Source organism: Podarcis cretensis, assembly GCF_951804945.1.
Source record: "Podarcis cretensis genome assembly, chromosome: 17".
In the NCBI taxonomy this organism is placed as follows: Eukaryota; Metazoa; Chordata; class Lepidosauria; order Squamata; family Lacertidae; genus Podarcis; species Podarcis cretensis.
In genome coordinates this window covers 12911960-12932467 of record NC_137187.1, presented here as the reverse complement: position 1 = coordinate 12932467, position 20508 = coordinate 12911960, and the positions used below count along the sequence as shown (strand labels likewise).

The 20508-nt window shown below is 44.3% G+C and overlaps 1 long non-coding RNA gene across 1 annotated transcript in view; it reads right to left on the bottom strand.

Moving 5' to 3' along the window:
• Positions 1-19701, bottom strand: part of LOC307206637 — a 160019-nt gene extending 140318 nt beyond the window's left edge. Inside the window, exon 1 of the long non-coding RNA XR_013834444.1 lies at positions 19497-19701. This is a non-coding gene — a long non-coding RNA (uncharacterized lncRNA). The remainder of the gene's footprint in view (positions 1-19496) is intronic.
• Between the last annotated feature and the right edge of the window lie 807 nt (positions 19702-20508).

Here is a 20508-nt window from a genome sequence, read left to right as displayed (position 1 = left end):
ATCGAGTCTTCTAATTCTTGGAATAGCCAGGCTAACCTCTTGGTAAGGTGTAAGGAGAACAAAGGAAGAAGCTCTGTGGGAGATACCAAATGGGTGGAAACTATCCCTCAACTCATTAAAAACCAGAGCCAACCCATCTGACTGGGTTGCCCAAGCCACTCTGGGCGGCTTCCAAAAAAATATAAAAGTGTAATAACAAATATAAAAGCAAATTTCAGGTAAGCACCTGGAACCACTAGAACCTCGCTGCACTTGGAGATTGGGGTGCCGTGCAACAATATGAAGGTTTGCAACGCTTCCCTGTTTTGAGGATGGCTCCCTTCATAACAAGAAGTATTGTGCTGCAGGCAGTATAGGAGAGCGAGTGTCTACAGCAGGCTCATAGACAAAGGACACGGGAGGCACTGTGGTCTAAACCACTGAGCCTCTTGGGCCTGCCAATCAGAAGGTCAGAGGCTCAAATTCCCGTGACGAAGTGAGCTCCCGTTGCTCTGTCCCAGCTCCTGCCAACCTAGCAGTTCGAAAGCACGCCAGTACAAGTAGATAAATAGGTACTGCTGTGGCAGGAAGGTAAACAGTGTTGCCGTGCGCTCTGGTTTCTGTCATGGTGTTCTGTTGCACCAGAAGTGGTTTAGTCATGCTGGCCACATGACCTGGAAACCTGTCTGTGGACAAACGCCGGCTCCCTTGGCCTGAAAGCAAGATGAGCACCACAACCCCATAGTCGCCTTTGACTGGACTTAACCACCCAGTGGTCCTTTATGTTTACCTTAGACAAAGGTCGTGGTTGCTTTGCCTCCTGTAGAATCAGGGAAGTAAAAGACAGATATATGGTCTCTAGCCTGAGACTTGGTACCCTTAGGCCATGATGGCATTTACGCACGATGCCTGTGATGGGCAACAGCCCCTTTATCTCCCCTGTTTTCCTCAGGTGAAGTGAATCTTCCATAATCTTCCTCACTTTCCTCCTTCCATCGTTGTTGCTTTGCTTCTTTACCTCCTCTCTGATGTTTTTCCACCTTCCCCTTCTTCTGTTCTTTCTCTCCCACTATGAACAAAATATCAGAATCTTATATGTCAAACCTCTTGGGCAGGGAACTAACCTTTTGGGTGTGTTTTTTTTGCTTATGGGACGCTAATGGCACAATATAATGACAAACAATAAGCACAGTGACTCATTTGGAAAATTTTCCAGGACTCAAGGACAACGGGAAGGGATGCCCTTTGATCTGGAAGCCCTGCGACTTAATCCCAGGTACGTGTGAGTGATGGTTGCGGTTACTGAGGTTTGTGTGAGAACTTGGAAGTTTCAATGCTGAAGAGTGATTATAACCAGGTTACTAAGATTAGCTCAGTAACCCCCTGCAAAACAGCTCATGTTGTGTTCTAAAGGTAAGCTTTGTTTGGAAGCAGGGTGGGGAGAGGCCTTGGTTTAGCTTTTGATTTGACTCCCTCTGTTTGGAACAAAGTCAGTCGAAACATAAAAGAGGATGCCTCCTCCTTTAGCTTCAGATCCACCTTTTTTGGCTCTCAAGCCCCTCATGATGTCAGAATAATTCTGTGAAGTTCTGAATCTGCCACTGGTGATTAGAGAGCTTCTGAGATGGGGTGGAATATTCTGTTATTCTCTTTAGATCATCAGGGTATATTTAACCACGCTATAGATTTGTTCGCAGAGATAGTAAATGTGCAAAACTGGTGAAATGCAGTGAGTATTTTGCCTTCAGCATAATAAAGCAATGCAGTTCACAGCACTTTCCTCCGTTTGCCCGGCCATCAGGGTCCAAGAGGTCAGCTTGCAGGGACTGCACCCCACTTTCATTCCCGCAACCAGCAATCCTCTTTTATTGCCCTTCATTTTGTTGACCTTTTCCTTACCCACCCTCCATAAATTTCCAGCTGCCGTCCTTTCCCTATTACCCAACATTTTCTGGAAAATAATTCTTTCAACTTTTTTCCTTTAAGTTGGATTTGCTTTAGCTGCGAGCTCTTCTCCCTTTTCCTTACAACAGCAGTAGAGCTCCAGAACCATGTTTTCCCCATTCTCAGACAGTTTCACTTTCTGGGTACATCAAGGACCATGTACTGTTTTGTGGTCTCTCTCATCTTCTTTCTGGGCACTTCCCCACCCCATTTTTAAAAAGATATCACCCATGTTTTGAAAAGTTCACAGAGTGAGGGAAAGAGGGCTTCTTTTCGTAGCTTTAAGGGCAGGAGAAGTTAATCATGGTGAGGTAACCAATTCCTGTTTATATCCAGAGGGACCAAAATTTATTTTTAAATACAGACATTTTATACAGAAGCAGTTTTGCACAAAAATTGATAGCTAGCTATCCATCTATAAAACACACACAGTGTAAACGGTTTGCACATCACCTCTTGCACAAATGCACACACAGAGAGATGTGCCTGTAGCAGAGAGGAAGATGGAGTGAAGGAAACCCACCACTCTAACATCGTTCATCTGGATTATTCTCTTCATTGCCACTGTCTTGCCACAGCTGCAGTCGTTCTTCAAGTCGTTCAACCCAACTTATGTTATTTTTAGTGGAATGCTCTGCACAGGAGTTTTGCACAGAGCTGGTGTATGAGATAATCTGTGCACGATGAACTTCAGGAGCCCAAGGAAACAGACATACTTGCCTTGCATGGGCCACAAGAAACAAAACTATTGTGTTGTGTTCAGGTGAGAAGAAAACAGAAGTGAAAAAAAGGTAAAGGACCCCTGGATGGTTAATGTCCAGTCAAAGTCGACTCTGGGGTTGTGGCACTCATCTCGCTTTCAGGCCAAGGGAGCCAGCATTTGTCCACAGACAGCTTTCCAGGTCTTGTGGCCAGCACGACTAAAGTGCTTCTGGCACAGTAGGACACAGTGACAGAAGCCAGCATGCATGGAAATGCCGTTTACCTTCCTGCTGCAGTGGTACCTATTTATCTACTTGCACTGGTGTGCTTTTGAACTGCTAGGTTGGCAGGAGCTGAGACAGAGCAACGGGAGCTCACCCCGTCATGGGGATTCGAACCTCTGACCTTTCGATTGGCAAGCCCAAGAGGCTCAGTGGTTTAGACCATAGCGCCACTCAATGAAAAGTTGCAAGAAGCGCAACGGTCTGCCCAATACTCTGAATTCCCATTAAATGCCTTATAGGAAAAGTCCCTAATGCCAATTGTTTGGAAAAGCACATTAGCTAGATCACCCACTAACTAATTTTTCTTCAGGTTTCCAAGTCTACGCAAACATTTGGCTCTTGTAGATACCAGAATATTAGCTACCAATCTACGTGCTAATTAACTCCAACAGGCAGGATTGCTTCATGTTCGCATGCAACTGAGACTATGATAATAACAGTGTAAAACAAGGTAGGCACATAGCACTTGTCCACACCTGAGTGTACTGTGTGGTTTCAGCGATCTTCATTCCCATTTAATTTGTGTAGTTCACCTGACATCACCCTCAACAGTGATCTCGATGCTTTCCCCCTGTAAATTCGGGTTTACCTGACACAGGGATAATCCAGTAAGTGGAGGGAAATCAGGTTCTAAAGGGCTGATCTCCCAGGGTCACAAATGTTTTGTTTTGGTACTTCAGAATGGGCAGATCAATTGTCACTTTCTGTTCTTTCACTTTCCATACTCGCTGCTTCCTCAATGCTTTTGTTTCTTTTCTGGCTGTGCCCATAATTATTTCTGGTGCACTCACAAATAAAGATTGTCCCCCCACGCCACCCATCTTGATCCCTCAGATTTGCACAAAACCAGAAAACTACACAAGTGAACCACATTAAAAAAAAAAAAACCACATCGGAAATATTAGGCAGCAATCTAAAAACTCTGTGCAGAAAATGCAGCGCTTTAGTATATTTTATTGGTATGTCAAGAACGGCAAACATAATAAAAAGAAGGAAAACAAAATGTAAGGTACAGCACAGTTCCAGAGGAATAATAAGGTATTGACTCATAAAGGGATTCCCTTTACAAATATATGTAAAATAAGTTTTCCCCCATCTGTAAATTTCATCGTTATTGAAAATAAAAGTTATGCAAAGTCTTAGATCAGGGGTCAGTAAACTTTTTCAGCAGGGGGCCGCTCCACTGTCCCTCAGACCTTGTGGGGGGCCGGAGTATATTTTGAAGGTGGGGGGAAGAACGAATTCCTATCCCCCACAAATAATCCAGAGATGCATTTTAAATAAAAGGACACATTCCACTCATGTAAAAACACACTGATTCCTGGACCATCCGCGGGCCAGATTTAGAAGGCGATTGGGCCGGATCTGTCCCACGGACTTTAGTTTGCCTATCCATGTCTTTTAGATGAACCAGACCTTTGCATATACTGGTGAGACTGAGCAACTTTGAGCCTTGATATTCATATAAGAAAGCACAGAATCATAAATTGTAGAGTTGGAAGGGCCCATGAGGGTCATCAAGTCCAACCCTCTGCCATGCATGCCATATGGGCGGAACCACCATTTATGGTACACTCTGCCCTTTAGATACCTTCAGTTTATGAGATAGCTTTCCAAGGAGGGCAATTTGCCAAACCCTAGATATCAGCAATCCAAATTAGGGCCGGATTTAGGTTTGCTGAGGCCCTAATCTATTGAAGGTAATAGGGCCCTTTATATGTCCAGCTGTCCTTTGTCAACAACAAATTGTCACTTTTTTGTGTTGAATATATGCTATATGGTAATTTATGGACCTAATAAGTATCTAAAGCCATTTGCACATTACAAAATATTTATTTTATCAAGGTAATTGTTGAGCTGAAATACAATTAAGAAGAAGTGTATTAATAGTGAAATACAATTAAGAAGTATATTGGGGGGGGGGCAAGAGAGTGAGCCCTGAGTTATAGCTTGTTTAGCTTATACATAAATCCAGCACTGATCCAAATTATGGATGCTGAAGGTCTTATCAATGGAGCCCCAGGCTGCTTTTAAGAGATGAGAAATAAGTTAATTACTTTTCAAGTCTCACTCTGTTTTCATATATAGGTTCTAAAGTACCGCATTGGAAAGATGGAGCAATAGTTTGCATTGTTATCAAAGAGTTTTCATATATAGGTTCTAAAGTACCGCATTGGAAAGATGGAGCAATAGTTTGCATTGCTATCAAAGAGTTCTCAGCAAACACCTTATTTCAAAATTAAGCCTCCTTGAGACAGTCCACCACATGTGCTAGTATGTACCAGCTACGCAGCAGCCATCTACTGAGAATGTATCACTGCTTTCATTTCTTTTCCAGAATGCTAATAATGCATCAGGAGCTTAACTATTTATAGATATTTCTTTTGAGCTTCCAGATTTGCACAAAATCAGAAAACTGTGCAAGCAAGTTTACAATTGCCTAACTGCGCTTTCCCACACATCTCAGACTGTTATCAGGTTTCAAACAGCTCCATAGTTCAATTCATATAGCTTATTTGAGCTTGTTGTTTTGTAATTTGAACCCCTAGGTATAATGATTTAAAAAATAAATCAGGTAAGTGGGAAACTAAAGATGAAGAGGTTAAATGTGCAATGATTAAATGGGCACAAGATTTAGGGCATAATATACAAATGGAAGATTGGGGGAAATTATGGAAAGTGAATTTAAAATTTACTGACTGTATGGTGTTGAAAGAGAATTATATGAAAATGATGTATTGATTGTATATTACTCCTGTTAAAATTGCAAAAATGTATAGGGCAGTTGGCTCTGGCTGGCTTCAGGAGCTGCTCGCTGCTGTGGCGCCCGCCATTTTGCCTCGTCGTATGATGTGTCTTGTGCCATTGAACCCATCACGCAACATTCATTCCCTACTAATAAATCTACAACACTTAAACTATAAATCACAGGACAATAAATGAAATCTGGGGACGTTCTGGGGACAGATTTTGTCCAGGGACAAATTTTTGAATCCAGGGACTGTCCCTGGGAAATGGGGATGTCTGGTAACCATACCCTAAGAAGACCAATGTCCCATCTAGCGCAGCGTCCTGTTCTCACAGTGGCCAAGCAGATTCCTGTAGGAAACCGGCAAGCAGGAACTGGACTCAGGGGAGAAGCCAGCTGACAGAAAGCTCAACAGGGTGTGTGTTTCTGAGCTGCTCCTTAGCAGGGCAGGGGAGAGGACTCGTGACTGGTTGAAGAAGTCCAAAATGCATGTGTGCCTGCTTTTCAATGACTGCATGAGGTCAGGCGTGCAGGGTTCAACCCAACTTTGTGGGTGTCCAGTGTCTGGCGTCAAATGCAGTGGAAAGGACTGAACACCTTGCCACAGCGCATGACGCATTGGGTCGCCCAGCCAGGTACCCACAATGAAAATTTTGTGGGTGCCCTGGCACCCAGGGTCCCCTGGCAGCCATGCGCCTATGCATGAGGTGCAGTATCATCTTGGGGGCTTCGTTCTTCCCCTTTACTGTCAGCACAACACGACTTTCAGGTATGGCAACTTCCAGTCTGAATTTTGCCACCACTTAAATTGCTCCCCCATCTGCTGCCTGAGGTGGCAGCTTTGCTCTACCTCACGAGTAGGGCAGGCCGTGGACCAGGCACCTTTCTGCTGAGGAACGCCTCTCTCAGGTCTTTAAATATAATTAGTTTTTATTATGTCAGTCAGTTTTTGTGGAGCCTTTCCCTTTATGTAGGTCACAGTCTAATTACTTAGTGTTGAAATTGTTCAGGGTTACAAGAAGTCATTCACCTTATACACTGAATGAGACAATGCGGGAGGAGGAGGAGGAGGAGGAGGAGGAGGAGGAGGAGGAGGAGAAACATGAAGGAATGTATGAATGTATTTTTGGCCCCTGGGGCTCATGTCCTGTGCCTATGGGTTTGCTTATCTTTCATCTTCATGTGTTCAAGAGATCAGCATTAAGCAGCTCCAACTCTTGATAACTGGATAGCCAGAGTGGTTTAGCACAAAAAAGGGCACCTCCCACCTTTGACTCATGATGACATCATGAGTCAAAGCTGGAATCATTAAATATTTGCAGGAAGGAAACAGGAAGGTAGAGTGTAAAATTAAGAGAACTCAAGTGATGCACATGCTTGCATCTAGTGCTGTCCCGATACATTCTGCTGTCTGAGGCAGAGGAGCAAATAGTGCTCCCTGCTATCGTATCATAAACATCTCTCCCGCCTCCCCACCATCCGGGGGCAAAAATTACAGTGATAAAAAATTAAATAACTAGTGACTTGCTGCCCTTTCATGACATCAAAAATCAGTTGCCTCAGTCTGCCCAATAGTAGGGACCGGTTCTGCTTAAGTTAACTAGCCAAATTTACCATGGATACTTTAGGACTCATGCACATGATGCAAAGATTTCAGACCGCAGATTTCATTTTCTGCAACTTTATTTTCTTGGAAATTCCAGAGAAGTAGACACCAAGGGTCTGATGAAGCTACTTCCTTTGAGAACCAAACCATGTGATACATGCATCATACTTGTACTTTTCTCCACGTTTATTCCAATACGCATCTGGGAAAACTGACGTGGCTTTGTGGAGAACTGGTTGCACATTCACATATGTCATGTTATATATATATATATATATATATATATATATATATATATATTCATACTTTTCCGTGTATAAGACTATTTTTTTTTATTATAAAATCATGTTCAAAATTAACGGCCATCTTATACATGGGTAGTGCATTGTGGGGCATTTTGATTGGTTGCTGCCGTGAGTTGGAGATTGTTATTGGTGGCTTCTGCAAGGGCTGTTGTTGATTGGCTGTCGCTGCAGCAATTGGGCGGCTGATTTGTTGGTTTTTTCAGCGACAGGACAGAGGATAGGTTGCTTTGGTGACGCGCGCGAGGGGCGTTGTCGGTCTGGCGGGTGAGCATTTTTTGGCATTCCCCCCCCCAAAGAAGCTCAACAACTCTGCCCCCCCCCCAAAAAAACTCAACAACTTTGGGGAATATCCTCCCCATTTTCTTAATTTTGAGTCCCGCAAAATAGGTGGCGTGTTATACATGGAAAATTACGGTATACGTTTTCCATAATTTTATACATCCATTATACAATTGTCCATGGGACGCAGGTGGCGCTGTGGGTTAAAGCCTCAGCGCCTAGGGCTTGCCGATCGAAAGGTCGGCGGTTCGAATCCCTGTGGCGGGGTGCGCTCCCGCTGCTCGGTCCCAGCGCCTGCCAACCTAGCAGTTCGAAAGCACCTCTGGGTGCAAGTAGATAAATAGGGACCGCTTACCAGCGGGAAGGTAAACGGCGTTTCCGTGTGCGGCTCTGGCTCTGGCTCTGGCTCTGGCCAGAGCAGCGATGTCACACTGGCCACGTGACCCGGAAGTGTCTCCGGACAGCGCTGGCCCCTGGCCTCTTAAGTGAGATGGGCGCACAACCCCAGAGTCTGTCAAGACTGGCCCGTACGGGCAGGGGTACCTTTACCTTTACCTTATACAATTGTCCTATATGCTTTGGCTTCTCCACACATCCCTCCATGGGTTCTTGTTTAGTCCTTGTTGAGTTGCATCTCCTTAGATACGACCCCTCTTCTAGTTGTTTTTAACTGCTGCTCATATCTGTGGCCCTACTTGGAAATTTATCTGGTCATTATATTTCTTTAACTATTCACCAAAGTATTCCCAATCCTCCCTTTTATCAGTCTCATCCTGATTCCTTCTCTTTACAGTCAACATTGCTAATTCCGCATATTCTATTAACTTGCTCCGCCATTCTTCTTTTGTAGGATTATTTTTGTCCTTCCACCTTTGAGCATAAATAATTCCAGCCGCTGCTATTGCATATAGGAAGAGACCAAGTACTGTGTTTTTCTGTGTATAAGACAAGGTTTTTTTTTACTATAATTGGGTGAGTGACTGGTTGCTGCAGCAAGGGCTGCTGTGGATTGGCTGCTGCTGTGGCAATTGGTTGTGTGATTGCCGGCTGCTGTTGGCGAACGGACAGACGCTTGTTGGCTTCTGCGATGCGAGCAATTCAACAACTCTGGGCAACCCCCCTTCCTCAAAAAACTCAACAACTTTGGGGCATCTCCCCCCATTTTCTTAATTTGGAGTACCCAAAAATAGTGGGCATCTTATACATGGGGGTGTGTTATACCTGAAAAATACGGTACTTTCTTCCGTATTTCACCCTCTATAATGTTCAATAAGAATGTCTCCGGCTTAACATCCTTGATGTACGTCATGTGACTTTCATGCCACGCTGCACCTCACTATAAAAAATGGAGAAGCAGAAGCATGGAAAAAGAAGAAAAAAGAGCACAATCCTGGCTGGGGTGATAGTTGTCTATCGGGGGTTCATGACCAGCAAGGAGCCAACCGGTGCAGTGATGGAACAGTCGCCGCATTCACAAGGGCCATGTGGATTGCTCATCAAAGCTACTGACTGACAAAATTCATGCGCAGGCACTGGATTAGAACCTTCTCATCCTACCATTTTAGCTTGATTGGCTTAGGATGGCAAAGGTGGGTGCCTGGACAAAAACAAGGCTTGTGACATCGTCCTGGTTTGCCTGCCCCCCCCCCCCCTTTGCAAGCTTTTTTTGGATGTGTGTCTCTGATCACCATGGTTCACCAGCCATGACTGGAAGGGCCAGTTTTACCATTTTCCAGACCCGCCTCAAAACCCAATTTATTTTACATTGGGGATGCAGTCCCTCTCCCTCCCCTCCCTGGAGGTACGGATTCCTGCTGCTCTACTGCATTTTTAGTGTAATGTAATGGTTTCATGGTTTGTTTAGTTTATTTAGATGGCTTATTTTAGATGGGCACGTTAATGATTTGCTATATGAAGCCACTCTGTGCTCTGGGTGTGGTACAAAAACACCCTGCTAAATAAATATTATGGCCCACCTATCCAATTCCCAAACCTTGCTGGATCCGTTATAGTGCTGATTGTTGGCATATGTTGGAAGGTTAGCAACAGAAAATAGATGGGAAGCTGGAGAAAACTGTATGCTAAGGATATTCCATGGTGGTGCTGCTCCTTCTTCCTACTTCCATGTCATGCAACATTTGCAAGCACTCACAACGTGAGTCACATTATGTTGCAATTCTCCACATCCCCATTCTGAATTTGTCTGTGCTTGCTTGTGTGTCTGTGTGACAGACAGACACTCATAAGATGGAGGTGAGTCATACAGTGAATTATTGCTACATTTAAGATGGGGGGGGGATATTTTGTGTATAACATTTCTCTGATGAAAATAGGGACATCCTATTCTATAATAATAATTTTATTATTTATACCCCTGTGCATCTGACTGGGTTGCACCAGTCATTCTGGATGGTTTCCAATGTATATATAAATATAATAAAACATTAAACACTTCCCTATACAGGGCTGCCTTCAGATCTCTTCTAAGGGTTGTATAGTTACTTATCTCCTTGGCTCGGGGGTCGCATAACTCCATACCCTCCAACATTTCTCAAATGAAAATAGGGACGTCCTAAGTAAAAACAGGACATTCTGGAATCAAATCATAAACCAGGACGGTTTCTGTAAATCCGGGACTAACACAGCTTCCCCTTCTCTTCCTACCATTACGCCCCTAAACATGTTCTGGGGGTTCCTCCAACCCTCCAGAGCACATTTAGAGGGCACAGTGGGAGGAGAAGTGTGGAAGTCCTGTTGCACAATCAGATCTCGTTCTGTGCATGCAACAACTTAATTGAATCCTGCCCCCTTTCTAGCTGTTGCAGAACCTGAGATACGAGATGAAACATGCAGGCACTATTCATCTTTCTGCAAGAAATTAGGCTGCACCCCCTCACCTCCTTTCAGTGTTTTATTATGCCCTCCATCCCGTCTAGATAAAATTCCTGCAGCTGCCCATGTCTCCTGCCATAGAGATTTTGTTAGGGTCTCACTCCTGTGGTACATTGTTTCTTAGCTGCAGTAATCTTACGGAAAGAGTGAATGTTCACTACAGAACTCATGGCAGTAGTAAAGATCTAAAGTTGAGTGTGGTTCACCATTCAGGTTCAGCTCAGGAACTGAGAGTGAAGGTTGCTAAGATCTGACAGAAGCCTGGCCTAGACAAAGCAAGAATTTGAACCTATGTGCTCCCCAGCACAGCTTTCAGAGGGGATTAGTGCTGCATGGCATATATTGGGTAAACATTTGTTTGTTTCCAGAAATTGTATGGCCAGTTAGATTTTCACTGCTGTCTTGCTCCTAGAATTGGTGTTCCTTGTTACAGCTGCAAGTTGATTCTGTTTATCAAAGCGTAGTTTGCTGTTGTCTGGCAAGAATGTGATAAAATTAGGAGTGCTTAGGGGAAAGTGAAAATGGAGATTAGCAAAATAAGACACATACATATGGCAGGATTTTCCTAAGAAGTGCTGTAAAAACTCGTGCTTCTAGCATGCATTGTTTTATTTCATAAAAACCACAAAGCAGTTACAGCTATATGGATGCTCCTCATCCTATATTCAAATTCCAGTCCAATTAGTCAAGTGCCATAGCTTATGTAATCAAAATAGCAGCAGTAGAGAAGATATTAAAAGACTTAGCCTCACAATAATGCCCCACTATACTTTCTCAGTGTATGTGCAAAATCAATATGACACAGAGGCGAATAGAGGAAGCTTTTCACCAACCCCTGTGTGATTTCCCAGTTCTTCCCAAAGCATGCTCAGGTCTGCCCTAGCCTACCCGCCATGCTTCAGATTTTATTAGCAACTGGCTTTGCATAAAACCTCTGAGTGCAAAGAGATCACTGTTATGTTGTGGGTGAACATATCAGATGACACAGCGATTCTTCAAACAGCTCTTGTTTATTCACAGGCCAGAACAGAACTGAACTGAAGGATTCAGCCAGCCTGCTTATATAGAGCTCCACTACAACGCAACAGTAACCACCTTCTGTAAATATCCAATCAATGAACGTCACTTTCGATCCCTTATTTGCATATGTGGACCTGAACTATCTACAGTATCCCCCTGCTGGCCCAGGGTGAGAGCTTCAGTACATAACAATCACCATTATTATTTGTTGGGATTTCCGATTATTCAGCTCCCATAAAACAAGCAAATGAACCCAATAAACAAAGAACAGTTATGGAGATAGGCAGGAGGAATGTGTGGAGTTGGGGAGGATTTTTCACAGCGCATTCTTCAGAGTGTTCATGACTATCTGCCTACTGGAACAAAGTTACGGGTGTACATTTGATGCAAGCAGCTCCTGGCTCTCAGAGAACAAGCTTGTTCTGCTGAGGCCAAGGAAGTTGACCCAGAGAAGCTGAGAGAGAGATCTGTGGGTAAGGCCTTCATAAGGCGTCCTCCTCTGTGTACAGATCCTACCTCCAGCAGCAAGCATCTGAATACCATCAGCTGAGGAACGGGCAAGTGTTGCCAGGTCCCTTCCCCCCGACCCCCGAATCCTTTATTATTTTATTCACATAATACACATTCATTTCAACAAACAACTCCAAAATAAACAGACAACTGCAAAATAAAATCATACGTAACAAAACCGTAAGTCTCATGTTTTCATTTACACTGATCTCTCCGATACCTTTACTTGATATTTCTTGCTGCTTTCTGCTTCCCTTATAGAATCTTTATAAAAATTTAAATCTCTTAAATCCTATACTAATCTTTAACAATTTCAATTAATCCCTTCACCTCCCTCCTCACAGCCCACCCGTGTGCGATACTTCTTTACCTACTATTATTTTTGTTATTGTTGCGTTAGTCACTTTATTTGTTATTCCATCCTTAATATATTATTATCCTATCTCCTTGAGCCTTTTAACCAGGTCCCATTTTTGGTCTCCCCTTAAGCATCCAAGTTGGCCAGTCTGCGAAAGGGGGTGCTGGACTCGAAGAGCTTTTTGTACGAACCAGCACAGCACTTTTTATGTTCAAAAGTCGGCAACTCTAGTTCTGACTAGCTTAAGTGATACTGCTCTTAATAAAAGTTACTCATGACTAATTTTTGCCTTATTGGAGCCAGATGCTATTAAGCAAAAATATCCCAAGTTCAGCCTTTACTTACACTTCCTCCTCTCCAAATCCTATTGCTCCTAAAATTGTAAACAACTGAAGAAAAGATTAAGGGAAAATAACGTAAGAATGTTAAAGCAACTTTGTAAGCAAACAGAAGTTAGAAGAACTTGCTTGTATTCTGAGATCCTTACATACCCTCCCTGCATTTTCAAGCCAATTTAAAGAAAAAGGGTGTGGATGTTGATTTCTTTAAAAAGTTACACCACTCCTTGCCCATCTGATGCCAAAGCAGCTCACAACCAAATAATTATTATGATATTAAACACATAGCTGTTGTTGTTGCTTTAATGAAACAGAAGCAGCAATAGAATAATGACAAGTACGGACCTGCGAAAGAAAAAAATGCACCTCAAAACAGCAGTTCAGAGAGCCGCTAATGCCCTCTGAAATCAAATTGCTTTTACCTGCTCCTAGCAACAAGGTATAGGAGGAGACTTCCAACATTTGATACCACTTGTCCTGGGTGGCTCCTCAACTCTCAGAACTGGTGAGAAATCTGAAATCAAAACCTCTGAAGCAAATTATAATGAATAGGTAACCTCATGGGAATAGGCATTCCCAGCTAATGCCCTCCCACATTTAGTATCTAGTGGGCGAGGTGCTATCTACTTTGTGGAATTCCACAATGGCTAAGCTGCAATTATCATGGCATACTTTGACTAACTGCGTCCTCTGATCAAGGAGGGCCGGATTTAGGTTTGATGAGGCCCTAAGCTACTGAAGGCAATGTCCAGCTGTCCTTTGTCAACAACAAATTGTTGCTGTTTTTTTGTGCTGAATATATGCTATATGGTAATTTATGCACCTAATAGGTATCTAAAGCCATTTGCACATAATGAAATATGTATTTTATCAAAGTAATTGTTGAACTGAAATACAATTAAGAAGAAGTGTATTAATAGTGAAACACAATTAAGAAGAATTATATAGGGGGGCAAGAGAGTGGGGCCCTAAGTTATAGCTTGTTTAGCTTATACATAAATCCAGCACTGGTCCAAATTATGGACGCTGAAAGTCTTGGCGATGGAGCCCCAGACTGCTTTTAAGAGATGAAAAGTAAGTTAATTACTTTTCCAGTCTCACTCTGTTTTCATATATAGGTTCTAAAGTACCGCATTGGAAAGATGGAGCAATAGTTTGCATTGTTATCAAAGAGTTTTCATATATAGATTCTAAAGTACCGCATTGGAAAGATGGAGCAATAGTTTGCATTGTTATCAAAGAGTTTTCATATATAGGTTCTAAAGTACCGCATTGAAAAGATGGAGCAATAGTTTGCATTGCTATCAAAGAGTTCTCAGCAAACACCTTATTTCAAAATTAAGCCTCCTTGAGACAGTCCACCACATGTGCTAGTATGTACCAGCTACGCAGCAGCCATCTACTGAGAATGTATCACTGCTTTCATTTCTTTTCCAGAATGCTAATAATGGTTCAGGAGCTTAACTATATATAGATATTTCTTTTGAGCCTCCAGATTTGCACAAAATCAGAAAACTGTGCAAGCAAGTTTACAATTGCCTAACTGCGCTTTCCCACACATCTCATACCGTTATCAGATTTCAAAAAGCTCCATAGTTCATTTAATATACAGTGGTACCTCGGGTTACAGACGCTTCAGGTTACAGACTCCGCTAACCCAGAAATAGTACCTCGGGTTAAGAACTTTGCTTCAGGATGAGAACAGAAATCGTGCGAGGCAGCAGTGTGGCGGCAGCGGGAGGCCCCATTAGCTAAAATGGTACCTCATGTTAAGAACAGTTTCAGGTTAAGAATGGACCTCCAGAACAAATTAAGTTCTTAACCTGAGGTACCACTGTATGTACCGGTAAATCTAGCACTGGGGATGAGGCACAGTTTGAAAGCTAAGAACCAGCAGCCATTGCTTATTGAAGAGCTCCCCTGGCCCACCCTTGAATGTGAATGGAACTCTGCCTCTTTAAAGCTACAATCCTAAACACGCAGCAGTGAGCTCTGTGAGGCTTACTTCAGGGTAGAGTCATGTAGGCTTACACTGCCAATTTATTTCAAACAGCAAGGAGGGAGGAGTGAAGAAGGAAATTTATATAACTCTCCTCCCCTCCTGCCCCACAACTGTTTCCCAGTTAAAATCACACAAATACACCCCTGCTATCTGCCCCACAGCCAAAACATGGGCCTATTATCACCCATTCCATGAAGAACTGCCCAGTTATTATATGAATACAGTTTTCTCCCTTCCAAGTCTTAACATAAAATGATCTTTATGTATTTTATTAAAGTCTGAATTATCCAAGATATTACAAATGACTTCATGGACCCTTGTCCCCTCTACTCACCTCCCCTTGAAGCAGTCATCTGAGAAAGAAATGAACTCATTTACAGTTATATCTTTAATGACTTTAAAGTGGTACTTTATAGAAATGATCTGTTAAATACATTGTTCACTGATTGTGCCTTTGGAATCTTTCCACGACTTGTCATAATTCCAGGAAAAGCTATACCTGCTTGATTTTTTTCTGTGGCGGGCTGCTTTTAAAGACACGTGAGCAAAGACAGTAGGAATGGTGCCAATCTAACACCATAACGGTGTGATTTTGTGTGTGTAGGTGTGTCAGGCAATTGTTGTGCTCTTGGGAATATTAGTGCCAATTTTGAGTTCATTTTAAATGCAAGCCTATTAACCATGGGTAGGCAAACTAAGGCCCGGGGGCTGGATCTGACCTAATCGCATTCTCAATCCAGCCTGCAGACGGTCTGGGAATCAGCATGTTTTTACATGAGTAGAATGTGTTCTTTAATTTAAAATGCATCTCAGGGTTTTTTGTGGGGCCTGCCTGGTGTTTCTACATGAGTAGAATGCATGCTTTTATTTAAAATGCATCTCTGGGTTATTTGTGGGGCATAGGAATTTGTTCTCCCTCCCCCCAAAAAATATAGTCCGGTCCCCCACAAGGTCTGAGGGACAGTGGACCGGCCCCCTACTGAATAAGTTTGCTGACGCCTGCAGTATTAACCCAGAAAATTGCAGGAGTAAAGTGATGAAATTTGGGGTGGCATTTCAGCATAAATTTCCTTCCTGCCATTTTGAATCATGGGCAAACAGAAGCACACATGTAGAGGAGGGGTGGGGAAAGAGTGGTGTCATCCAATGACATTTGTTGCAGTGTCACAACACACCCACCGGTCTGAATGAAAATTAGTGCGACACACACTGGCATATTGGTCAAAAAGCCACAGTTCTAGAAAACAGCATGTGAAAGGAACATTAGAAAACAGAGCAGAAACACTAACACCATACAGTGGTACCTTGGTTCTCAAACGCCTTGGTACTCAAACAACTTGGAAACCAAACACTGCAAACCTGGAGGTAAGTGTTGTTTTTAAAAATCTGGAACGGATTAATCCATTTTGCATTACTTTCTATGGGAAAGTGCGCCTTGGTTTTGGAACGCTTTGGTTTTGGAACGGACTTCCGGAACGGATTAAGTTTGAGAACCAAGGTACCACTGTAATCAGGAAAACTAAATATTCCTCATTTCTGATTGCACCCGTAGGCTGCTAAGTCTATGCTACTGGTTGTTAAAAGTGTTGGCAGAGCAGAGGGGATGTGGGCTGAAGCTGCCATGCTGGAGAGTTGAAACGGAAGAGTCTGTTTCCTTACTCCTGAGGAGGCCACCCATGCAAGACACCCCTGGCATTATGTGACACATTAGTGGGTAGTGGCAGCAGAAAGGACTGGGATGGGTTCCCCAGGGCTATTCGTACCGGATAGGACTGACGCCCCAAACCTCCCTATCACACAAACAAACCAGGATGAAGGCTCAACAAATAGGTCATCTGGAAGCATAAGAAAAACATCGGAAAGCTCCATGGTTTCAATTTTTAAAATGCTGCTTTAAACCACATGTAGTGGGGGGGGGTGTGCATGTTTGCTGCATAAATGTTCCAATTGTTGTAGAAAAAATTGGGGTTTTCTTTTGCTACCCAACTCCCCGTGGGACTCTGAGTCCCCTAAATCCAAGATTGGATGGAGGCAGGATCCAGCGAAAGCGAGGCAGAGGAAACAGTTGGGGTTATTAAGAGTCAAGATGATTTCAGGATTGCTCTCCTGCACTATTTCAGACATGTGCTTTATATACTGAAGCGTGTGCATTTGCCTTGTGCATTTGTGAACCTTTACTCTATATCTGAGACCTCATGATTCTTGTAACACCAGTGAAATAACCTTACTATAAGAGGGACCCAAGAGGGAACTGACTTTGGGACTCGCAAGGGGCGGGGCGGAAACCAACAGGGAAGTTTGCTTTTTGCTCAGATTAGCTGAGTGAAATATTCCCATTCGTTATGCTAAACCTGTTCTTATTCCGATGAGTTAAATTTGCATCAATTGTGCATTTCGCCTGCACCATAGCCTATATTTGGATTATTTCTGCCAGTAAAGCCGAGGGTTTGGGAGAATTGTTGTTGTTTAGTCGTAACCAACTCTTCGTGACCCCATGGACCAGAGCACACCAGGCACTCCTGTCTTCCACTGCCTCCCGCAGTTTGGTCAAACTCACGCTGGTAGCTTCGAGAACACTGTCCAACCATCTTGTTCTCTGTCGTCCCCTTCTCCTTGTGCCCTCCATCTTTCCCAACATCAGGGTCTTATCCAGGGAGTCTTCTCTTCTCATGAGGTGGTCAAAGTATTGGAGTCTCAGCTTCAGGATCTGTCCTTCCAGTGAGCACTTAGGGCTGATTTCCTTCAGAATGGAGAGGTTTGTTCTTCTTGCAGTCCATGGGACTCTCAAGAGTCTCCTCCAGCACCATAATTCAAAAGCATCAATTCTTTGGCGATCAGCCTTCTTTATGGTCCAGCTCTCGCTTCCATACATCACTACTGGGAAAACCATAGCTTTAACTATACGGACCTTTGTTGGCAAGCTGATGTCTCTGCTTTTTAAGATGCTGTCTAGGTTTGTCATTGCTTACTCAGATTAGCCGAGTGAAATAATCCCAATCGTTATGCTAAACCTGTTCTTATTCTGATGAGTTTGCATCAGTTATACATTTCGCCTGCGCCATAGCCTGTATTTGGATTATTTCTGCCAGTAAAGCCGAGGGTTTGAGAGAATCACAAGGGCAGCTTCACGCTGGGGAACCTGCCTGCCTGCAAATAGGAGGTGAGGGGGGGCGCAATCTGAAAACAGCAATAAATCAGCGCAATGGCCCTGGATTCCTCGCAACTCTGTAGCAGAGCGAGGGCTCATCATCAACTCCCTGAGCCTTGAGCACGGGAATCTCCAGCAAGGAAAGGGGGGTCGTTTTGCTGGGGAAGGGAGTGCGCGCCCGGGCAGGCCGCGAAGGCGCATGCGTAAAATGCTGCGGCTTCCACGCGGAGCAATGACACCGGGTTGCCTTTCACCTACTTCTGCCTCCCCCGGCTCGCCTCGGCGACGGGGTAACTGGAGTTCAAGCTCCGGCGGCTGCACTGAGCCTGCGCGCGGTGCGAGGGAGAGCAGACGGCGCGCGCGCCACGGAGGCCGGCACGTCCTGGGCTCTGCAGCAGCAGCAGCAGCAGCCGCCTCTCCGCGCTCAGCGGCGCTGGGGGAGCTGGCAGAGGAAGGAGAAGGAGGGGGCGCTTTGCTGGGAAAGGGGACGGAGCAGTGGCGGATTTATATATCAGCTAAACAAGCTAGAGCTTAGGGCCCCACTCTCGGGGGGGGGCTAAATAAATTTAAAGGGGGGGGGAACCTGGATGTACATTTCCAAAATATAAGATAAAAAACAAATAAAATAAAACCTACATACAGCAACATTGGCAAATGGCTTTAGATACCTATAAGGTCCATAAATTAACATATAGCACAGGCATCCTCAAACTCAGCCCTCCAGATGTTTTGGGACTACAACTCCCATCTTCCTTAGCTAACAGGACCAGTGGTCAGAGATGATGGGAATTGTAGTCCTAAAACATCTGGAGGACAGAGTTTGAGGATGCCTGATATAGCATATATTCAACACAATAAGCAGCGACAATTTGTTGTCGGCAAAGGACAGCTGGACATATAAAGGGCCCCATTACCTTCAGTAGCTTAGGGCCTCAGCAAACCTAAATCAGGCGCTGGGATGGAGGCTCAGTCACACACACACACACACACACACACCCATATTTTCAGTGGGAAACAGAAATGCAAACATAGTGAAATTGCAGAGGAATGGAACAGGTCCAAAACAAAACAGCTGCAGCAGCTGCAGCAGTGGTTAGAATTCCAGATACAGTGGTACCTCTGGTTGCGAATGGGATCCGTTCTAGTGGCGCATTCACAACATGAAAGGAACACAACCTGCAGCGGCACGTCTCCGCGCGCGGGGATTGCAATTCGCTGCTTCTGCGCATGTGTGTGATGTCATTTTGTGCATCTGCGCATGCGCAAGCGGTGAAACCCGAAAGTAACCCTTTCCGGTACTTCTGGGTTGCTGCGCGACGCAACCTGAAAAAAATGTAACATGAAGCAAACATAATATGAGGTATGACTGTACAGTGGTACCTCGGGTTACATACGCTTCAGGTTACATACGCTTCAGGTTACAGACTCCACTAACCCAAAAATAGTACCTCGGGTTAAGAACTTTGCTTCAGGATGAGAACAGAAATCGTTCTCCGGCGGCATGGCAGCAGCAGGAGGCCCCATTAGCTAAAATGGTGCTTCAGGTTAAGAACAGTTTCAGGTTAAGAACAGACCTCCGGAACGAATTAAGTTCTTAACCCAAGGTACCGCTGTACTATATATAAAGATAGTGTAGGTATATAAGCTCAGGATGGCTCAGTTGGGGATAGCATGAGGCTGTTAATCCCCAGGGTGATGGGTTCAAACGCCACTCTGGGCAAAAGGGGGTTGGGCTAGATGACCCCTGGGGTCCCGCCCAGCTCTGCAGTTCTACGATACGTGTATTAAAAGGCTGGAAGGAACATGGGCCTAGCCAGGATTTATGTTAAGAGGGGTCTGGACACCCACCTGTCCTCATCCTCTGTCTGGCTGATGGGGAACGAAACATCTCCACAGCAGTTATTTTGAGTTACTTCCTTTGGACCCCATGTGGTCGGAAAAATCTTATCAAAATCTACCATTTCTGACTTTTATTAAAGTATTTTTTATTTACTTACTTGATTTAGAGAGGGCAGCTGCACCCTCTGCACCCCTGGCTACGCCCATGGGAAGGAATGGAATTGCCTTTGCTGCCATCAGTATGGGGGCCAGGCGCATCGCTGATTCACATTTAATTTGCAACTCAGGGGTAGGGGGGTTTGCTCAGTGGGCAGAGCCCATGCATTGCACACGGAGCGTCCCAGGGGAGTGTACACGGCAGGGTTGGAGAACCTTTGGCCCTCCAGAAATTGCCAAACTACAACTCCCATCACCCCTAGCCATTGGACATGCTTGCTGGGGCTGGTGGGAGTTGTAGTTCAGCAACTTCTGGTGGGCCAAAGGTTCCCTGCTTGTGGGCTGCAGATCCCCTGGTTAAGCTAAGAGACTGTGAGGCTGGTCAGAGACTGCATTG